Below are 24,472 nucleotides of genomic sequence, written 5' to 3' on the forward strand. Positions count from 1 at the left end.
CGATTGCCAACCCGATAAGGAACTTATAACTATCCCATTTGAACACCTCAACTCATATATTCATGAACTAATAAACCTATTTGACCATTGACCATGCTTATGTGGCAGGAGCGTAGGTGACGTGGACAAAGTGCGTGCAACTCACATAATTAACACGCGTGAGTACAATTATTTTGGATAAAAATTATAAAACTAGGAAAAAAATAGAAATAAAAAATATAGAAACCCCCTTTTCTTTACAGTACCTTCCTTCCCCCTTCCTCCCCGAGCACCCCCTGCTTTTTCCCCTATCCTTCCACTCAAAATCCATTTTCTTCATTTTACTTCCAAACCAAACGCAGCAGTAACACTCATTCCCCCTTCTTCCCCGGCTCACCCCCCCCCCCCTTTCTTTCTATTCAAAATGTATTTTCTTCATTTTACTTCCAAATCAAACACAATAATTTTTTATTGTCAAAAGCACCTTTCACTCTTCTCCCAAGCTATTCTTCTACTGAAAGTCAAAGGTATAGTTGAGAGGGAAGATTAAGAAGCAAACAACTAATTGAGTCTTTGTTGCTTTTCCCTCCTTTTTTTGGTCTATGCACAAATAATTTCTAGTACTAATTTTGACTTATTTGTGGTGGTATGATGGTGCTGGTGGAAGAGATGTGAGTGAGAAGTTGATATGGTATAGTGGTGTTGGTTTATATGCAGTAGGCCATGAAGAAGAAAAGGAAAAGAATGAAAATTAAAATTTTGATAAATTGGTTTTAAAAAGTGGGACCCACAAATTACACATGTCAAGAAATAAATAGTCCTATAATATGATGTGATAAAATGTTAGTTCATTTGATATACACGCTCCGTTTGAGGAGTTTATTAATTCAAAAATATATGAGTTGAGGTGTTCAAATGGGAAAGTTGTAAGTTCCTTTACCGGGTTGGCAATCAGGTGCAAGTTTAAGTGGCCAGGAGGCCGTTTTGCCTATTATCAATGCACATTCTCCATCCAGTGACTGTTCTTGTGGGGATCAATTCATTATCTTCATGCTTCACCACTGTCATGCCCCCCTTCTTAGGTATAACTTGCACTAGACAAATTCACTGGCTATCAGAGATGGGAAAAATCACTCCCGCATCTAGCAATTTGATGATCTCCTTGTGCACTACCTCCTCCAAATTTTTGTTCAACTTGCATTGGGGATGTACCACTTGCTTGTTATTTTCTTCCAGTAGAATTTTGTGCATGAAAATGGCTGGACTATTTCCTTGAATATCAGCTATACTCCAGCCAATGGCCTTCTTGTGCTTTTTCAGCAACTTCACCAGCCTTTGCTCCTGTGTACCTGTCAAGTAAGCAGAAATAATCACAGGAAAATTGTTAGTTTCAAGAAAAGCATATTTCAAGTGAGTAGGGAGGACTTTCAATTCCACACTAAGCTTAGAAGCCTTCTCTTTTAGTTCCTCTTCATCAATCACTTGATCCTCAGTTTCAAGAGCTTCAGCCTCTTTCTTTATTTCAGGATTTTCATCCTCCACTATTCTAGACTGAGTAATACACCTCTCTAGTGTATCCCCACAAGCATGTAAAACTTGTATTTTTCAGCCAATTCCCCAACAACATCTAGCTTGAAGGACAATAGGCAGACGCCTCATCACTGGGGTATTTCATCATCATCTTTATCTAGAACACCACTTTCTCATTGCCCACATTTAGCATAAGCGTAGATATCAAGGATAAATCTTCTTGTACATAAAAATGGCCTCCCTAGAATTAGTGGAACCTCCTTTTTCACTTTCATATCCACTACAATAAAGTCTACAAGGAACACAAACTTTTCCACCCGAACTAGAATATCCTCAATGATTCTCTTAGGCAAAATGGTGGTCTGGTCAGTCAGTTTTAGGGACACTGATCCACGTCCAATCCGCACTCAATAGTGAGTAAAAACGGTCGTTGGAAGAATTGTACCTAATAAGAGTCGGGGTCAATTTCCACAGGGAGTTTAATATAGGTGTTAAGGTATACACATGATAAGAGCAAATGAAATAACTAAATTGTGCTTCCAAACAATGGATTTTGTTCTCTACTTCTAAATTAACACTAACAATTATAAATTAATTATTGTTTTTGTTGTTTTTACTAAATAGTTAAAAATCCTAGGGATGTGACCTTTACCTAGGTGTTAGCCTAATGGGTTAAGTACGTTAACGCGTGTTTTGTTGATCAGGGTGTATTATAGCCCTCAACTCTAAGTACTCACTCAATACCTCTTGGTCATAGAGTGGTTTTGCCCAATTTGGCTTTCTCAAGCCCAAATGGGTATCAAGCTAAATAGTTGACATGAGCTCAAGTAGGGTTTTTCCTATATCTAGTTCAGACCCTTAAATTAGGCTAATCAAAACCTTAATTAGCTAAATTTCCTGTTAGCTAAGTTTTTCTAGACGAGGTCCCTCATTCTCAAGTAAAGACCAAGTCAAAAAGGCATGAATTAATATTTGCAACCATTAATTCTAAAATTAAAGCATGAATATAGATAAATAATCAACACACAATCATAAAAAAGCATTAAATTAAATACCCATAAGGTTTACACACTAGGGTTGGGTCACAACTCTAGTAAAGGTCTAGTTACTCATAGTAGAAAATGAAGAAAACAAAGAACAAATACTAATTAAACTCATAATGTACGATTAAAATGATAAACATGATGTTTTAATCCCAAAATGGTCACAAATTTCCTAAAATAGAAAATTACAATGGCTATGGATGCTTGAACTTCAAAACTTGACCTAAAAATATGATTCCCATCTATTTATAGTGGCCCAAAATTTGCTCACAAAAATACCCCGTTGGAGGTTCTGCAGCCGCACAATTCCATGTGTGGTCCGCACATTGCTTCAACTAGTCGGGACTTGGATTCTGCAGCCGCACAATTTGGTATGCGGCTGCAAGTCAGCTTCTGTAGCCGCACAATTCTTGTGTGGTCCGCATTTCAGGCAAGGCTTCAGTCTTGGTCATTTGCACACTCTCTGAACTTTTTGAACTCTTGGCAGTGCGGACCATGATCTGCGGCCGCACAATTCATGTGCGGTCAGCAGTTCTACTTAAAGTCTACTAGGATTCTTCACAAGTTCTACGGCCGCAGAGGGAATTCTGCGGTCCACACTTACTTCTGCGGCTGCAGAAATACCTCTGCGGGCCGCACTTCTTATGTGTTGCACCCATTCTTTCCTTGTGAGTCGGATTTTCATCATAAGAACCCAAATTTCCAATATTCCTGAAATTTTCACACTTTTATTAGTTTTGGGAACATTAATCAATACTTTCAGACTAAAACAAAAGTTAAAGGTACTAATAAGTGGTCAAAATCCACACTTATGAACTCCCCCAAACTTAAGTCTTTTTTCTTGTCCTCAAGCAAATAGATTAATTCCCACCTCTTCAAAGTTAAAGGTTATTTCAGCAAGTCAATGGTGATTCATTCATGCTCAGTTTGGACCAACAATTATCCACACTACTCATGCATTATCAACAAGGTGACAAGACAAAAATTCATGAACATATAGTTCTAATATGACATTTGAGCTTCAAGAATTGACTTTACTCATCAAGGACTCTTGTTCTATCATATAAGTCATGGTGGACTCCAAACTCTTCCTCCTCCACTTTTCATTTGCCAATCTTACTTACAAAGTTAGCACTAAATCTTAAGAGTCATGAAAGGATCACTCGTCTCTCACAAGAGAATGTCACAAGTACGGCTTCAAGTACCATAGGCATGCCCCTCATGTAGATCATCACTAATATAAGCTCACTCAGTTCGAAATCTAATAGGACTTCTTTCGGGTTGTAATAAAGACTTTTGGATTAGGGTAGGATACCATATGGGTAAGTGATTACACATTTCCTTAAGCACTCTACATTTTCATCTCTTGGCTCACAATTACCAATTCTTAGAGGCATTTTCTTTTTATTGGGGGCTAGAGAGACTTGACATCACTCTTTCTTGTTCATTTAATTCTTTTTCTCCCTCTGACGATCATGTTAGGAATCATTACCTCTTTTTGAATCCATCAACCCTTTCACTTAATCTCTTTTTTGCATTTTTCTTTTTGTTCTTTTTCTTGCCTTCTCTTTTCATAGAAATCATTTCTTTTCTCTTTTTGTGCCTTGATACCTTTTTCATATTCCTCATCTCTCCCCCAAACTTATGCTTTAAGACACTTATTTCACAAGAGTGTTAAGGAAAGTCCGGGTGCCAAAAGAGGATCACAACAAAATGGGTAAAGGCTTATAACATGATTATCAAATGAGAAATGCCAAGGGATTAAAGGGGGTTGACTAGGAATAATGACATTGGTCGGCAATAGAAAGCTCAAACTAGCCAAGGAAAGCCTATAATCATTTCTCAAACCAAGCAAAACTTAGGATATCACCTTGAAGCACATTCGGGGCAAGTTCTAGACTATTCACACGGATACTTGGACTACCAACAATTCATCTCACCCCTCACGAAACTAGATCATAAAAGAGGATAGAGTCGAGAGTCTACAATAATCACACTCAAATTTAAAGGTCACTATGGTCCAATAAACTACTCGATGATTTCCAAAGTCAACTCAAGAGTCTCACAGTCACTAACTAGAATTATTTTCTTTCAAAAACCTTGTCTCTAACCATAAGCATATAGTTAAGTGTGTTGGTACCAAATGAAGCATGATTAACTCTTTTTCGAGAATTACTTGATTAGGCCTTTTTATTCATTACTACTATTATTATTATTACCTAAGCATAAAAACGGACTCATTCCCTTAAGAAGGTTGTCACATCATTAATCATTGGGACGAGTCACCCGATTCATACAAAAACTACCTTTGGATAGAACCTTGGCATTAAGAAAATCAAAGGCTTATTATCTACGAAAGCATAAAAAGAAACTACTAACAAAACAAGAACTAAAGTGGAAAAAATAAGAAGATAATGAACAATAACTACTAAAGATAGATAACTACATATAAGAAAAGAAACAGAATTATCAAATTATTACAGTCCAAATGTATCCAAAATGTGTCAATGAATTAAATAAACTCCACCCCCCCCCCCCCCCTCCCCCCGAATAAAAGTAAGCATTGTCCCCAATGCTTAGCAAAATAAGAGAGAGAAGAAAACTCCCTAAGGATCCTTGGACATCTCAGTATTCCCAGCAATATCATCTCCTTCAGGATCAGCCACCTGTATCTCATTATCACCATCATCAAATCTAGGTGTGGAGGGAGTGGTGAACATCACACACACTGCCTCAGCAGTGTCAACAGCAAGGTCTGGATTCTCAGACTGGCCATATGGTGCTACTGGTGCAGATGGATCTGGGAAGAACTGGTGCGGCTCAAGTAGCATATCAAAAGTTAGGTCCCAAGTTGTAGCAAGTCTAGTCACCTCCTTTCTGAGCTTCACCACTGATTTCTTACTTGCATGGGACTTCCTCATCCTCGTCACTTCCTTTCCTAGCTCCTCAATAACTGACCTGTGCTGCACCAAGGTATCCAAGATTATCTTCTGGTTGTCCAAAATCTTGTTGAGCATCTCATCAATGTCAAAGGGGGCCTGTGGTACCTGTGTAGTGGACTGCGTTGCAACACTACTAGATAAGTCAGATAACTTTGAAGTTGTTGCCTATATCTAGTTGTTGAGACTTGCCAATGTCTGGGAGACCCGCAACGCAGATAATGGATTTGTGGGAATGGGCACTTGCCTCAGAGGTGGAAGAGGGGCTACCCTAGGGGTTGTGGTAGGAGATGAGGATGATGGCGGAGGCATAGAAGCGGCAGTGGAAGAGGGCTCAGCAGAGGTGGATGGAAGGTCTGTTGTCTCAGTAACTACCATTGTTGGCTCATCAAACTAACATGTGGTGGTGGAAGGCTGGATTTTCTTATTTGGGTTGGTCTCATCCATCAGTTAATACAAGTCAAATAACTTCTTCGGCTTCACCTTGGTTTCAAAAGATCTTGACTCTACCTTTGAATGGTGAGGTATTCTGTGACAGTGTTGGGATATGGATAGGCCGAGCTAGCCTACTATGCTATCAAGGAAATGTTTTCAACATCACAAAATCCACATTAATTGGGTACCCGTCCATGATGGAAGCCACAAGAATTGCCCGAGGAATAGGTAGATAAGTCCCATTCTGGTTTGGATCTAATCTGCTGCAAGCAAAGGTCTGCCACCCCATTCGCCTCAAAACTCAAAGTGCTCTGGTTGATAGGAACCCCAGTAGTAATCCATAGTGGTGGTGGCCCCAGTGGTACCAAGATCTCATCTAGCCAAAGTCGTACTTCTTCCTTCATTGCGCATTTCTCCAGATACTCCTTTGGCTCCACATCCTCAAATCCTAAGTACGTGTTTAGCGTATGCTGATCAAACCTCACTTTGAGGTTGCGTACTTTGGGCAGCTTCGTCCCCTTCTTTATGTGAGCAACATTAGCATATAACTCCCAGACGAAGTATTCCTTGGCATCCTCAACTCTCTCAGGGAAACACATTCTACCCTTTAATGCTCCAAACTGCCTCAAGATGGCCGGGTTGTATGTCTCCAAGTCTTTCAATAGGAACTGTCTCTCAAAAGTCAAAGACCTCACTGGCCACCACATACGAAAATTAGTGAAGGCGGCCAAGTTGACAAATATATCCTCTCATACCTCCTCCTTCTTTAATCTCTCCACACCTGTGTCTATACCATCCCTCCCCCCCATTATCGGGGAACTCCTATATATTCTTTGCCTCTTTGACTAGTGTAGATGATGGCTCAAAGGCCTGGCTAGCACTTTTCGACACCTCAGAAGTGTTGTGAGATGACGAAGGATCATCCCTGAGATGGTATCTCCCTTATGAACTTGACTTGGTTGCCTGCTCCTTCTGAATAGAGGTTGAGTTGCTCTCTAACACTTCCCTAGATGAGACATAGGAACTAGACTCTGGGAGGTCTACACCTCTCTCTCTACCTATTGTGGATTACTTTCTAATTGTTTTAGGTTGGCCAATGGGCAAGGTACCTCTATCTCGACCCCGAGAAGATTCTCCCCTTCCCTTTGAAGTGTCGCATAGGCCTCTCGATCAAACTATTGTCTGTATCAAAGTAAATAAGATAGTTAGTTACAATTCATTATTGAACACATTCGGGGCTTATATAGGCAAGGGAGGAACAATTGGACATAGTGGGGTTATGAGGATAACACAGGTCTGCAGGTAATGGGATCTGTGGTCCGCACATTTTTTATCGGCAACCGTAGAAAGGAACTACGGTCCACAGAATTTGGTTGTGCGGTCGCAGAGGGGAAGTGCGGTCCACATAATTTGCAAGTGTGGTCGCACTTCGGACTCTCAAAATGCATAGTCTCTGAAGACAGTGATATGGCTGTTCTGCGGCTGCAGAGGGAAATCTGCGGTCCATACATTTTCACTTGCGACCGCATATCCCTGCTTCAGTGAGTTGCCAAAATTCCTAATATGCGGACCGCACAAATTCAAGTGCGGCTGCAAATTTCAAAAATTACGAACAGTCATGTTTTTTGTACATAGATTTTACAATTTCTTGCACAAATAGACATGGCAACATGGTAAAAACATGAAATTTTACTAACCCAAACTCATTAGAGCATGTATTATGTTTACCCAATTCAGATCTACCCCACATGGACACATAGTTGAACTATAATAACAGATGGCCTAAAAAAGAACTAAAAATCTAAAAATTAAACTAACACAAAATATTGAACATGAAATTGAAGCATACCAGATAGAGTGAGTGCAATGGGTGGATAATCACATGTGGTTGAGTGTGAGAATAGGTAAACATTTCATGTTAAATATTTTGTGTTAGTTTAATTTTTAGATTTTTAGTTCTTTTTTTAGGCCATCTGTAATTATAGTTGCAATGGGTGGATAATCACAGGTGGTTGAGTGTGAGAACAAATAAACATCTCTCAAGAAAATCAATAGAGTAATAGTGTTTTGTTCAGAGAGGGAAAAGTGTAAAATGAGTTCTATTCCTCTATTTATATCAACTGTTTGAGAAGGGGAAAGAAGCGAGTGTGGCCGCACATTTCTAGGTGCGTTCCCCACTCTGTCACCTGGGTTGACATTATCAGATCTCAATGTACGGTCCGCACATCTTCAGGTGCAGCCGCAGATTTCACGTGTGGTAGCAGATCGACCTCCTTACTGACAAGCTCAAACTTCAGAGAGTTAGCATTTTGACACTTTTTCAATATTTTAAATGTGCGGTCAACATGAGATATGTGCGGCCCCAATGCTCTTCTATCGTGGCACATAGCAATGAGCGATCCGCACAAATAAAGTGCGGTCCGTAAAATATTTGAACACTTAGACATATTTTTGTCCACCTTTCTTGTAAGTCACACTCATCCCTGTCACACACTTCAAATCAAGTTAGAACATAGATAAAACCTAACGTCAAAGAAAAAGCGTCTGATTTAACATCGCGGCACGACGCAAAATACCCTTAAATGAAGTGAATGACCACTACCACGTGGCTATCTCCAACCTTGCCCAAGTAGTGCTTCACCCGGTGACCATTGACTCGGAATACTTCATTATTATTTTTCTTCAAGTCTAATGCACCAAACAGTGTCACACCAACAGAGGGCCTTGTCGAATTTCTCACTCCCCAATGAGCATGGTATGGTGAAGCTTCCTGGGTCCCCACACTTTTGGGAAATTTTATTTTGCAATATGGCACTGTAATGAGCATTCAGCTTGACCATTGTTGTCTCCTCTAATTTTCTCTTGCTGGACAGGATTTCATTCAAGAACTTTGCATAAGCAGACATATGAGTGAATACCTCTGTGAAGAGAATGTTCACATAAAGTTTCTTGAGCATCTCCAAGAACCACCCAAAATATTTTTCAAGTTTTTCTCGCTTCATCTTTTGAGGGAATGGTAGAGTTGGCATGTCTATTTTCTTCAATATCCTTTTGTACCACACTACTCTGGCCTTTCTACTCTTCACTCTTTTTATCTTCCAGTGTCTCGGTCTGCTCGTTCACCACCTCGGGTGTAACTTTCACCACTGGGTAAGCCAATATTTTGCCACTTCTCGGAGATACAGCTTTGATTGTTTCCTTTGGGTTATTTTCAGTGTTAGAGGGTTGTAAGGCCCCATAAAATATTACCTAGAACTCGAGGTTTCATGGTGCTGAGGTAGGCCAATGTGTTTTAATGTTGTAAAAAACGAGCAATGATATGGACTTTTTGGATTGAAGAATGCACCAAAGTGTTGATGTGAATTTATGGCGAAAGAATGTGATTCTACGGTCAATTTCGTGACAGCAAAACGGTTTTGCGGACCGCATAAGCATCGCAAAGTGGAGCAGAGAACGGTTACATTTTGAGAAAACCATTATGCTATCCCATAATTGATTCTGTTGCCCACATAATGACTCTACTACCACATAATTGCACCACATAATTGATTTTGGGGGTCATTTTTGAAATTTTTCTTATCCGGTACTACTTTGATATAAAGCCTTAGGGTGTCATTTTACAAGGTAAATCTGATTTTTTAGATAGAGGAAAGAGCTATTTTAGAAATAGAATGAGAAGACCTGGCATGCTAATCATCCATTCTTTCCCAATCTTCAAGAATCAAGGAAGCCAATTACAAGATCCATCTAATAGGTAAAGTTCTACTCCCTAGCCCTAAATTTCGGGATTTTGACTAAAAGTAGGTCATGAGAAGTATGATTCTTATGTGTGGGAGGTACTATTTGTGAATGAATGTATCCATAAGGGTGGTAGGGAGGTTGTCAAACTAAATTGGGTGAATGATTTGTTGTGGGATGAAAGGATTCCACCACAGAAACTTTGTAGTGTAATTTGCACACCTAGTGCTTGATGAAATGCCTAAGTGAGCTGAAACCATGAATCTCTCCCTAATTATGGTTCAATTTTGTTATATATCTAGTTGGTTGGAATTGCTATAAGTGTTAGGACGTTGTTGTAACCTAAGAAAAACTCAAGAAAGGTATGATTGCTAAACTTCTCTCCTATTTTTGAACCCCATGATGTTCTTGTAAGCCCCGAGTTATCCATTATAAATTAACTATTCTGAATAAGCTTTGTGTTGAAAGGTATATGTTCAAAATGTGTTCTAGATGCTCTTATCATCTGATGTTATCCTTCGGGAATGTGTTCAAAACATGAGTTGGGTATAAAAATATTATGACTCCAAGTAGTGTTTCAAGTGAAGGCTATTATGCCAAATTGTGTAAGAAGTCTCAATGTGATTAAGACTCTTAATTTCTCATAGGTGTACTAAAAGTCGTGATTAGAGATTCTTTATTGTCGATAATCTATAAAGATGCTTGAAAGTGAAAGTAGTGAGTTGGGGATATAAAGTGTGGACACCGTGCCAACAATGAAAGTTATACTTATAGCCAATAGCGCCATTGAAATGAAATGATGTGTGAAGTATTATGAAATGAGCCTTGATTCAACTATTCCAAATTGACTCTGAAAATAGAATTATCCAAAAGCTTATGTACTCAAGTCATGTCCAAATATGATTGTTCTAACTAATGCTATGCTTGGTAGGTATTTCCAATATGTTTTGAGTTCTTACATATTCAAGAATTGAAATTGTGTATTGCCCTTTTGAGGAAAGGTATTTCAAGAGTATTCTATATGATGATGTTTATTATGATAATCCTTGAAAGTAAAGAAATAAAAGTGCGGAATATGATATACGGCCACAGTGCCATGAATGAAGAATAATATGTATGGCCAAGGGAGCCAAAGAAATAATGATGTTGTATGATATACGACCACAGTGCCATGAATGAAGAATAATATGTATGGCCAAGGGAGCCAATGAAATAATGATGTTGTAAGTAGTTGAAAGTAATTGTGAAGTGATATATAGTGTGAAAGGTTATGCAATGAACGTATTTGTACATTTGTTTCCAATGTGTTATAAGCTCTTACGCCCTCATGAGGAGAGGCTATGGTGTTCCTAAATATTTTAAATCTTCTTGATATCATGTGATCACCCATGGCAAGTACAAGTAAGTGATGGTATGAACATGAAATGTGACCGCATTGCCAAAATGAGAATTATGAGGTGTTGTATGTCCCTATTGTTTCAATCATAATATGTATGATACTAAAATAATTAATGTAAATGACTTCGATGTTAAGTCCCCAAGAATCATGAACTTAGCTAATGACCTTAAGATGACAAGAGAGCATATAATGAAGTGGAAGAGGGTTGTCCTATGCTAAGTGATGATAAATCTTATGGAAAACGTATTTGGGACATGTGCCATTGAAATTGACTTATTGATTTACCATATGTGTGCTAACATAATGAGTTGTGTTCCTCCATAATGAGCATGAACATGACACTAAGTGTTACAATGATCCGGGAACTTAAGACCTTAAAAGTAGTGCTAGTCATGTCGCTTTGGGTTTATATATGGTCATGTGAATAATGATGTGTTATGATCCTATGGACGGTTTATGAAACGCATAGGTGTATTGTGTAAGTAAACACTATGGGCAGTCTATTAAACGCATAGGTGTATAATATGAATGCACCATATGGACGGTCTATGAAACACATAGGTGTATTGTATGGTATATGTGAATCCTATGGACGGTTTATGAAATGCATAGGTGTAAAATATGATATGTGAACACTATGAACGGTCTTTGATACGCATAGGTGCATAATATAATATATAATCCTATGGACGGTCTATGAAATGCATAGGTGTATTGTGTATGGAACACTATGGACGGTCTATGAAACACATAGGTGTATTGTAATGTAATATGTGACCCTATTGTCTATGAAACACATAGGTGTATAATGTTATAGGTGAACCCTATGGACGGGCTATGAAATGCATAGGTGTATGATATGTGAACACTGTGAATGGTCTATGAAACGTACAAGTGTATTGTATAGGTGATACTGTGAACGGTCTATGAAACACACATGTGTATTGTGTAAGTAAACACTGTGAACGTTCTATGAAACGCACATGTGTATTGTGTAAGTAAAAAATGTGAACGGTCTATGAAACGCACATGTAAAATGTATATGTGTAAGATAAGAGATAGATATGGACGGTCTAGTGAGACGCATTGTAACGTAGACATTAGGTGCCACTTTCATTGGCATTGTTTGTACATGTTATTTCAATTACTTTATATTATGTATTCCACGCATAGTTCATATAGATCAGTTAATCCTAAATGAAGTTTAAAATAATGTAAGCATAATGAGACTTGAAATGTGAATCTATGGATATTTCGTAGTTCTTGATGTACTTCATATGCCTCTTATTTGAATTATCATGATTTCATATGTTGTTCTGTTTGCCTTACATGCGAGTACTATTCTACATATACTAATGTCCCTTTTGTCGGGGGTGTTGCATCTTTCAAGGGATGTAGGTATACTTCTATAGGATGATATGGATCATTGAAGGGATCTTTTGTGTAGCAGATTATGGTAAGTCCGCTACAATTCCAGTGGGCATTCGAGTCTAGTTGGTTTTATGTACTTAGGTATCTATTGTCATAGAAGCTCCATGTACATTATGGGTCATGTACTTAAGTTTTGAGTTTCGTTATGTATTTATGTTCACGGATATTTATGAAGCTATTATGTACCCATCACGAGAGAAAAAGATAAAGTTTATGGGCCATTAAGCGAAATGTATTCAATATGAAAGTCAAGATCTAATTATGTTTTGATAAAACATGCAACATAGGCTTGCTCGCCTGGGTTTACTCGGTTACGCGTCGGTCATGCTCCCCAAGTTTGGGGCATGACAAGGGTAGAGTCCCATGAGCCCTCTCAGATAACAAATTTATAATTTGTCCCAATTGTCTTTCTAAATTCCAGATTGTCGTGCCTTGCTCTCAGATGGTTGTCCCTTGAGTCTCAAATTTTTCATCTAATTTGTTAATAAATTCCTTCATAAGATCTTCCATACTAGACTGATTTGATTGTTGTGGATAGTATTGTTGCCTCTGCTGGTTCTGAAAACTTGGTGGTCCTTGACCCTGGGATCTAGGATTATTTTGCTGCCAGGAGTTCAAACTCCCACTAGGTGAACTCCACGAAAAAACTAAATTATTTGACCCATAGCATTATAGTTGTTTCCACCTTGGTAGTTTCCTCTATTATAGTTCCCCATAGCGTTGACTTGCTCAACTAAAGCTTGACATTCATGTGTAGGGTGTCTCATTCCACAAAAGTCACATGATACTTGCGGCTCACTCTGTAACTTGGGCAATGTCAGTTTTCTTATCTCCTTGGCCATAGTGACTAGTTGGGCTTACATGGAAGTGTTAGAGTCCATCTGGTGAACGCCAACTGATTTTCTTCTGTTATTACTCTCAGCAGGCCACTGGTTAGCATCGTTAGATAATTCATCAAGGATTAAGACAACCTCTTTCGGAGTTTTCTTCATTAGTGGACCTCCACATGCAGTATTCAGAGACCGTCGCGAGGAAGGTGTCAGTCCATCCCAAAAATCATGGAGTTGCATCCACAAATCAATCCCATTGTGCTGACACTTTCTGACTATCTCCTTGAATCTTTCCCAAGCTTCAAAAATTGTTTATGTCTCCTTCTGGCAGAAATAATGGATTCCCCTTATGAATTTCCCTGTTTTTGCAGCTAAGAAGTACTTGTCAAGAAACGTTTTGGTCATCTCTTCCCATGTCCTTATCGAACTTGTAGGTAAGCTACGAAGCCAGTACTTCACGTCATCTTTTAATGAAAAGGGGAATGCCCTCAAGTATACCGCATCATTTGATACTCCATTGTATTGGAAGGTGTTCATGATTTCTTCAAAGTCTATCAAGCGAGTGTTTGGATCTTCATTCACCTTCCTTCTGAAGATGAAGATGTATTGGATAGTTTGAAGCAAGCCTTGCTTTAACTCGAAGTAGTTTGCTGCTATGGGTGGAGGTCTGACACTTAACAGTCCTTGATTGTAGACTGGTCTGGCATAGTCACCCAATGATCTTTCAGGCCTGGGTGTTGTATTCTCAAACTGCTCTTTAACCAAGGGTCGTTTTAGATTAAATCTTCGACCCCCGCCATCTTCGACAGTCTCCCAAGCAACTCTCCGGGTTGCTTCAGCTGCTATCCGTGCATCTTCTTGTTGTGTAGCCTCTCTTGCAGCTAAGTCTACTCCATCAATCTCTTTGTTTGCCATGTTATCTTGAGTCGAAGTATGGCCCAAGAAATTTTCTGTTAATTCTCTTTCGTTTCTCAGTTGTCGCAGGTGTTTCTCCAACTCTAGTATGTAGGGTATCACTTTCTTTGAACAAGATCGAGTCATACACTAGAGAAATCAAACATGTATCTTACACACAAGTGAGAGAACATGAATACACTAAAGTAATTATTGGTTCTTGAATTAGTACTAAAAAATATTTTAAATACTATTGAATGTCAATCCCCGATAATGGCGCCAAAATTTGACAAGCGCAAAACACAACACAAAATTATTGTTCGTTAGTCAAAGATAATATAGTTTAATTATAGCCTCCACGTGGATTGAATTTAAACAGTTTTCGAATAATCTTAAGTTGATTACTATCCAGGAAAATCAATACTTTATTTGATGACTATTATTGCGATTAACTACTAAAAATTAAGCAATTAACAATTGATCACAAAGGACATTAGATTAGCAACGAAGAAATATCAATGAGAGAAATAAGGGTAATTGACTAGATAGGTGCAAGATAACTTACTACAGTTCCAAATCTTGAGTTAATTCACTTTATAATACTCTTGATTCTCACGAAGTCAACAGAGGATCATATTACACTTGAAGTTAATGTTTTGTTTTCGATTAAACATTAAATTTTGTAATTAATCCAATTGAAGCATGGTAAACAATTACAACACTAAAATGATGGGTATGATCTAAAAGGTAACTTTTCACGAATATCTTCCCATTTGTTTAGTTCGATTAATAATTCAAGAGGCTATTTCGATTACCTATTTGAATCACGAATTTAAACTAGAGCATAAGATGTAAAGAAATTCATTATCAAACTCCTCTTTAGATTAAGCAAAATAATAAATAACTCCACAATACAAATTAAAACTACATCATTTAATTCAAAAAATTATCAAGAATTGAATCCCCAATCTAGTTATCAAAACACCTTATATGTCAACACCCTAATGGAATTTACTCCATAGCAAAGGAAAAAGTCATCTCGATAAGGTTTAAGAACAAAGAAAATATCAATGCTAATGATTCGATACAAACTCTCGTATTGCACCGATTGTAGGTTGAAATCTTGATGAATTCTTGAGTCTTCTTGCCTTGGTTGGTTCTCCAATATTTCATAGGTCAAAGTCCCTTCCGAAAATATATTTTTGGTGTATTTATACCGTATAGAAGTGGGTCCAGCTGAAACTACCCTTTCCAAGCAGAAACAGGAATCACTCTAACCCAAAAATGCACAGACGCGATGCAGGGCGCGGGACCCCGTGCGGCGCGCCTGTGGAGTTTATCAGGGGCCTTGAATTTGTTTGTCAGGCCATATTTTTACTATCGCGTTGTGCCCCATGCAATGCCGTTGTGTCTTTTTCTTAGAGTAAATTGTTTCATCCATTTTTTGACATCCACACTTGGTACTCGGCCCTCAAACACAATCCCGACTTAATTTCTTGGGATTTTACTCAGACTTCAAAGCTCTAAATTGATCGTTTCAGGTCCAGATTAACGTTTTTACTCATAATCACTTCCTGCAAGGCATAACACACTTGATAAGTGTAATTCACTATAATTTAAGCTCAAACACGCGTAATAAGTGTAATTCCCTATCCCGAGAACATAGAGATAAGATTCAGAGACACCTGGGGGAACTGACCGCTTTGCTAAAAATCCGAGCAGACAGGGTTCTCACTCTCCTACTGATAGAGTTCTAGGATCCGGCTAAGGTGGTGTTGAACTTTGCTGATTATGAGTTAGTACCCCCATTGGAAGAAGTTACTGGTTTCACGGAGCTGCCGTTTATAGGAAGGAGACCAATACTACCAGTCACTATGCCCGATTACAGGTTCCTGGATACTTTGGGTCTAGCTAAGAGTAGAGGTTTGAGAAATATCGAGGACAGATGGGTGAGCCTATATCAACTATTCGATAGTTTTGGCATCGTGAAAACTATGAGTGGTATTGGGGGGGAATTTTAGTATAACCAAGCGATGTGGAAGAGTCTCAGGCTGATCACTTTCTTATTGGAACTTTTGGGATTGTTGGTCTTCCCGCAGAGAAGAGGTCGGATCAACATCAACTTGTTACCCGTGGTTCTGGTGACCTTCTATGGCAATATCCAAGCTACTCTGGTACCAATGGTGCTAGCTACGATTCTAAGGGCTTTGTCTGTATGTGCACGATGGTATGATTTCTTTAAAGGCTATAACTTGTTGCTTCATATCTGGGCCACAGAACATTTCTTCCAGCGAGAGGCCACCATTGACTACTTTGTGGGCGTTAGCAACATGATCCGCAGCCACAATGAGAAAATGAGACATTAGGTCTCCGCACATGGACAAGAAGAGTGGAGAGAAATGCTGACCAATATATGTGGGTAATGGGACAATTGGAAGTTATCATGGTTAGGCGGGAGGGTAATCTTAAGGACTCCTCAGAAATACTTTATTGAGTTGATAAGACTTGAGGGCATCCAACCATACTCACCCTTGCACGTTCTCAGACAGTTCGGGATGATCCAGGATGTGCCTCTATGGACGAAGATAGTGCTATATGAGGATGCGTACAATGCACAGATTCCAATCTCAAGGATAAGAAGGCTCCAAGAATAGTGGAACAATCTGGTCACAATGTCGATGGGTCAAAACTTATGGTGCACTCATGGAAGTAAAAGTTTGTACTACGAGGATCTGTGTATCCATCCAGATATAGATATTCCAGTAGGGTATAAGCCTCCAAAGTTTGATATCTTCGACGGGACAGGTGATCTCCACGCACATTTGAGGTCATATTGTGACAAGTTAGTTGGAGTGGGAAGGAACAAGAAGCTGAGAATGAGAAGTACTTACCTGGTATACTCGACAAGATCTGCGAAACTGGAGAACATGGCAAGATATGGCGGAAGATTTCATGAATCACTTTCAATTCAACACAGAGATCACTCCCGATAGGTTCGCACTGGTAAACCTACAAAAAAAGTCGTCCTAGTCATTCCAAGAATATGCACGTCGGTAGAGGTCAGAAGCCGCCAGGGCACAACCTCCGTTGGGTGATAATTAATTAACCAAGTATTTTATCAGGGCCCAGGAAGAGATATACTTTGAAAAAATGATGGGAATGATGGGACAAAAATTCCCCAAGCTAGTCAAGATGGGAGATTTCTTAAAAGAAGGTATAAAATATGGCAAAGTACAATCCATGGCTGCACAGCAAGTGGCTAGCAAGGCAATCCAATCAAGGCTAATTGGTAGATAAAACAAGAAAAAAGAAGTCTCAGCAGTCGTCCTTTACTATCAACCCAACCCACATCATGGAAACAGTTCATATTCCCCAAACAACCATTCACCACCACCCACCTACGCTCCAGTCTATAACACCCAGCCATATTACCACCCCAACCTCAATATAACCCTCCTCGAGCCCATAACAACCCAAATCCACAACGACCATATGCTCTTGTCCAAACTACCACTCACCGAAACTGACCCATTTATGCACCACGCCCTCGTCCACATTTTGAAGAAAGGGGTCCCAAAAATTATACCCGATTGTTGAGCCTCTGGCCCAATTGTTCGAGATATTGAGGAGAGCTGGATTTATACATCTAGTGGAAAGAAGGGTTCCTGAGTATCCTTATAAGTATTTTGAAGCAACCAAAAGGTGTGTGTACCATTCAAGTGTACATGGGTATGATATTAAAGATTGTTTTAAGCTGAAAAATAAAATTGAAACTCTGATCAAGAGCGGAGCCATTCAGTGCACTCCGGCTCCGTCCAATGTGAATCGCAATCCGCTGCAAAATCACCGAAACCTGGGGGTCAACATGATCAAATTGGATGAAGAATATGATTTGAAAGGAACTATTGTCACAATAGGAAATGCAGAGGCTGTAAGGATCCCACCTCAAAGGACCCCGATAATCACAGTACAAGTAAGACCCACGGTGATAGTTCAGACTTATCAGCGACAAACTATTGTTGCTAAAAAGGATGAAGAGAGTTGGGAATACAAAATTGTCCCATGGACATACCAGCAAAATGGGAAGGCCAAGATGACAGACTCTGCAACAACTAACGGTATGAATAGGTTAGGGAGATTTTATGCTCCTGAAGATGCAAATCGAGGGAATTTGGGAAGAGCAGATTAAAAAGGAACATAACAAACCCAGAAGCCACAGAATTCCGGAAGAGAATGTCAACCAAAGAGTACTCCGTGGAGGAGCAGCTGAAGAAAAATCTCGCGCAAATATCAATCATGGACTTGCTGATAAGCTCTGGCAGCCATAATGATGACCTGATGAAAGTACTAAGTGGGGTAAGTGTTCCAAGTAACACCACCAGTGAGGCGCTGGCCGCAACAATTGGGAAAATGGTCAAAACAAATATGATCACTTTCAGAAGAGAGGAACTTCATCTTGAAGGTGTAAGTCACAACAAAGCTCTTCATATAATTGTCAAATGTGGGGACAAGGTGGTATCCCGAGTGCGAGTTGATGGAGGGTTGGAGTCAACATCTATCCGCTCTCTACTTTGCGAGAGTTGGGAATCCATCTGTCGGAAGTCAAGGAAAGCCATGTAAGGGAAAAGGCTTCTGATGGTTCACAGAAGGATGTTATTGGAAAATTTTATTTGGCTTTACAGATCGGACCGATTGAATTTCCCATATTGTTTCAAGTAATGGATATTTTCTCTCCATACAACTTACTTCTAGGAAGGCCCTCAATACACATGGCAGGGGCGTCTCATCCACCCTACACCAATGCATGAAATTTGAGTGGGTATGTCAGGAGATCGTTGTCTATGGCGAATGGGGCCAATCATATTATTTGGAGCATGCAATCCCTTTAATTGAAGGGCTAGATGGGGTTTCTTTCTATGCAGTGGTAATCATGCAGACCACCAAAATAGAAGTGACTGAATAAAACTTGGGAATGCAATTGCCGTATAGATCCAAGATGGCCATGATGGAAATGATGAAAAATGGATACAGACCATGAACTGGGTTAGGAGCCAGATCAGACGAGATTACAGAGCCAATTAAACCTAAGGGGCATAAGGGAAGGGCCGACATAGGATATCAGCCTCCGACGGGGAAACCTTATACAGGTAGCACCGGGAGAAAGGCTTTTATGCCAGAGCATGTTTCGGGTACGGGCCAGAGTTCAGCAGTAGAAGATGATATCATCGATGGAATGGGAAGGTTGTTCGTGAATATGATTGAAGAATACTGTGAAGGAACTAACAACAAGACACCGACCATCAAGGATGCTGAACCAGGAGAAGAGCTGCAGAATTGTACCACCAGTCTATCTTTGGTTTGCCAGGAGTTTGGTAGTGTGGAACTGTAAAGGTTTTCTTCAAAAGCACACGGTCAATTGAGGCCTGCATCATGTTTGTACCGTTTTGTCATTTGCCTCTTTTAAAGGTTTAGACGTTCCTCTTTTGATGGAATAAAAATAATTGTTTTCTTAAAATATTGAAACTTTATTTACCTCTTCATTTATACTTAGTTTTTCTTTGCACTAATCAAAACGATAAAAACCCGCGTTCTGCGATTGTGACATATAACAAAATCATCGAGCGAAATGACCCAGATTATGAGGAGTATGATGAGAGTATGATGCCAAACAATCTCCCATAAGAGATTGAACAATTGGAGAGTCAGAAAAAGCCCAACCTCAAAGAAATGGAAGTGGTCAATCTCGAAAGTGAATAAGACGTGAAAGAAACCAGAATCAACATTCACCTAGAAGCCGAGCAGAAGGAAAAACTTGTTGAGCTCCTCCAAAAATATATCGATGTGTTCGCATGGTCATATGATGACATGCCTGGATTAAGTACTGACATTGTCTCGCATTGACTGCCTACCAATCCTGCCAAACCGCCAGTCAAGCAAAAACCCAGAAAATTCAAGCATGATTTGAGTCTGAGGATAAAGGAGGAAGTAACCAAGCAGATAGAAGCGAATGTGGTAAGGGTCACCAATTATCCCAGCTGGTTGGAAAATATCGTCCTAGTACCCAAGAAAGATAGGAAGATCAGGATATGCGTGGATTACAGGGATCTCAACAAAGCTAGTCCAAAGGACAACTGTGAGAAGCATGAACTGCAGTCGTTCATGCATTGTTTCGCACGATACCACCAGATCTTGATGCACGAGGAAAATACAGAAAAAATAGCCTTCACTACACCTTGGGAGGTTTAATGTTATAGAGTCATGTCGTTCGGTCTTAAGAATGTTGGTGCCACTTACATGAGCACCATGACGATCCTTTTCACGACATGATTCACAAGAACATTGAAGTATATGTGGATGATGTCATCATCAAGTCTCGAAAAAGTTCAGAGAACTTGGACGATTTGAGAAAAATTTTCGAGCGCCTGTGGAGGTACGTCTTGAAATTGAACTCGGCAAAATGCGCGTTCTGAGTCCTTGCTAGAATATTATTGGGCTTCATCATAAGTAGAAAAGGGATAGAACTGGACCCATCAAAAATCAAGGCCATTTAGGAATTTCCACCACCCAAGAGTAAGAAAGATGTGATGAGTTTCCTGGGTAGACTAAATTACATCAGTCATTTCATAGCCCAGTCCACAGTAATCAGTGAACCTATTTTCAAGTTGCTGAAAAAGGATGCTACCTCAAAATGGGCAGAAGATTATTAGAAAGCCTTCGACAGAATTAACGAGTATTTGTCAAATCCACTTGTGTTGGTTCCCCACGAGCTCGGGAAGCCATTGTTACTATATCTGTCAGTTTTGGATGACGCCTTTGAATGTGTGTTGGGATAGCATGACGAAACTAGGAGAAAGGAGAAGACCATCTACTACTTAAGTAAGATGTTCACGTCATGTGATGCCAAATATACTTTGATAGAATGTACTTGTTATGCTCTGACTTGGATTGTCAAGAAACTAGGGCATTACATGTCATCATACACTACGCATATGATATCTCGGCTCGACCTGCTCAAGTACATATTCTAGAAGTCGATGCCTACTATAAAGCTAGCTAAATGGCAAATTCTCCTCAGTGAATTTGACATTGTGTACATAACTCAGAAGGCTATCAAGGGGAAAGCTTTAGCCGATCACCTCGCAGAGAATCCAGTGGACGGGGATTACAAGCCACTCACTACATATTTTCATGACAAAGAGGTATTATGTTTCGAAGAAGATATTGCAGAATCATACCCTGGATGGAGAATGTTTTTCGATGGAGCAACAAATTTCAAAGGAGTCGGAATTGGGGCAGTCCTAATTTTGAAATCCTGACAGCATTATCCAGCTTCAGAAAAGATAAGATTCCCTCATACCAATAATATGGCTTAATACAAAGCGTGCATCCTTGGAATCAGGATAGCAGTCGACATGAACGTCAAAGAACTTCTGGTCATAGGGGATTCCGCTCTATTGATACACCAAGTCCAAGGGGAGTGGTCCACCAAAAATATCAATATATTTTTGTATTTGCACTACGTAAAAGAGTTATGCAAGAAGTTCACGGAGATTGAGTTCAAGCACATTCCTAGGATTCAGAACGAGTTCGTCGACGCCCTTGCAACTCCATCGTCCATGATTCAACATCTTACAAGAACTACATAAACACTATCAAGGTAGATATCAGGGATAATATGCATATTGTTTCCATGTAGATGAAGAGTTGGATGGTAAACCATGGTACCACGACGTCAGGATATTCCTTTCAACCAGAGAGTACCCAAAAAATGCTAATAATAGTCAGAAGCAAGCCCTTAGAAGGTTGGAGAATCATTTTTCCTTAACGGGGAAGTCCTATACAGGAGGACCCCAGACTTGGGTTTGTTGAGATTTGTAGATGTCGCTGAGGCGACCAGGTTATTGGAAGAAATACATGCAGGAATGTGCGGATCCCACATGAACAGATTCACATTAACCAAGAAGATCATGAGAGCTGGATACTTTTGGATGACTATGGAAAGCAATAGTATCTACTATGTACAGAAGTGTCACCAGTTCCAGATTCAAGGGGATTTCATCCGGGTTCCGCCAAATGAATTGAATATGATGGGTTCACCCTAGTCATTCGCCGCTTAGGGCATGGACGTGATTGGACCTATAGTGCCCACTGTGTCAAATAGGCACAACTTCATCTTTGTAGCCATCGAATACTTCACTAAATGGGTCGAAGCATCTACCTACAAGGACGTCGCAAAGAAGGTAGTGGAAGATTTCGTACGTAACAACATCGTCTGCCAATTTGGGATACCTGAGTTAATCATCACCGACAATGATGCTAACCTCAATAGCGACCTCATGAGAGAAATCTGTGAGAAGTTCAAAATCATTCACCACAACTCCACAGCCTACAAACCACAAATGAATGGAGCAGTCGAGGCACCCAATAAGAATATCAAGAGAACTCTGCGAAAAATTGTGGACAATCACAGGCAATGCACGAGAAACTATCATTCTCCTTACTGGGTTATCGGGCCATCATGAGAACATCCACTGGGGTAACTCCATACATGTTAGTATATGGCACCGAAGTTGTGATACCCGCAGAGGTCGAGATACCATCTTTAAAAGTCATTCAAGAGGCCAAGTTGGATGACGTAGAGTGAATACGAGTTAGACAGGATCAACTCATGCTCATCGATGAGAAGAGAATGGATGCAGTATACCATGGTCAGCTATATCAGAACAGGATCGCCAGTGCATTTAACAAAAAGGTGAAGCCTCGCCAGTTCACACCGGGGCAATTGGTTCTGAAGAAAATCTTTCCCTACTAGGAAGAGTCCAAAAGAAAGTTCGAACCAAATTGGCAAGGTCCTTACGTGGTTCACCGAGTGTTGTTGGGCGGAGCTCTAATCTTTGTAGAAATAGATGGAAGAATCAACATGAAGCCTATCAACTCAGACGCAATCACTAGATACTATGTTTGAAGACAAATAGAGTTAGGTTTTGCTGTAACAGAACTACGTTCAACCTGACTTCTCATGGAGAGATACATAGGCAAACCACGTAGGATTTTGTTTCTCTCCCTCGTTTCTTTTGTGATAGAAAATCTAAGCATCATTTTTGTATATTGCTTTGGAACTACGCCGGCTTGATTTCCTCAAGAAGGAATACATAGGCAATCCACATCGGATTGAGTCGTCTTTTGTAATTGAACTACGTTCCGACCTGATTTCATTTGGATACGTAGGCAGTCACACTCAGCCATTTCATTCTTAATCTCATTATTTTGCATCTATATTAATAGAACTACATCTTGACTTGATTCTATTTGGATACATAGGTTGCCTGAGTTAGGCTCGGTCATCTTAATCATATTTTTATTATCATCCACGAACTACGTTCAGGCCTGATTTTATTTTGGATACGTAGGCAACCTGAAAGGGTTCGGTCATAACCAAAAAATAAACTTTGTAATGCATTAGTTCGAATTAGGACGCAGCCACAACGGCAGGTAGCCACGTTCTCAAAGCATCACGAAGAATCGACATCAACATGATGGATTTTTCAAGAAGCGACGCTTGCATTTGGAGAACCTCTCGTAGCATGTCATAATCTGAAATGACGACATTTGTCTTAAAATAAAGTTTTCAAAATGTTTTCTAAAAATACAGTAATTTGTTCCACCTACCAAACTTCATGGCGTAGCCATATTAAGGGCGTGGGAAAAACCAACATTGTGGTCGACATAAACCAACTTCTCGCCTCCACTAAGAATTTTTCTTTGAGTGAAGGGTCAATAGGAAGCAAGAAACTATCGGGACCACACTGGGGCAAATGACGGATCCGCCATTTTCCCAGCATTATCATCCTTTATCCTTTACTTAATTTTTTCTGGTACAACTAAAGCTAATCCTTGAATCCTTTGCAGGTACCTCGGAGTCAGGCCGGTGATGCGGAAAAGGCACAATATATATAGCAAACTTCCCACTCAAACAACCGAAGCACCTGGCACAAAAAGAACGGTTGCCTACACTAATTAAAGCTCTGTATATAGCAAACTGCCTACTCAACCAATCAGAGCACCTTGTACAAAATGAGCCGCCAACATCACCAATTGGAGCCTTGTATATAGCAAATCGACAGCTCAATCTATCGGAGCACCCTGTACAAAATCAAATGTTGACTTCGCCAATTGAAGCATTGTATATAGCAAGCTGTTCATTTTGCCATTGGAACAATCTGCACCGCAGCTCCATCGCAACAGAGGCTAGAA

Source organism: Nicotiana tomentosiformis, chromosome 12, assembly GCF_000390325.3.
Source record: "Nicotiana tomentosiformis chromosome 12, ASM39032v3, whole genome shotgun sequence".
Classification (NCBI taxonomy): domain Eukaryota; kingdom Viridiplantae; phylum Streptophyta; class Magnoliopsida; order Solanales; family Solanaceae; genus Nicotiana; species Nicotiana tomentosiformis.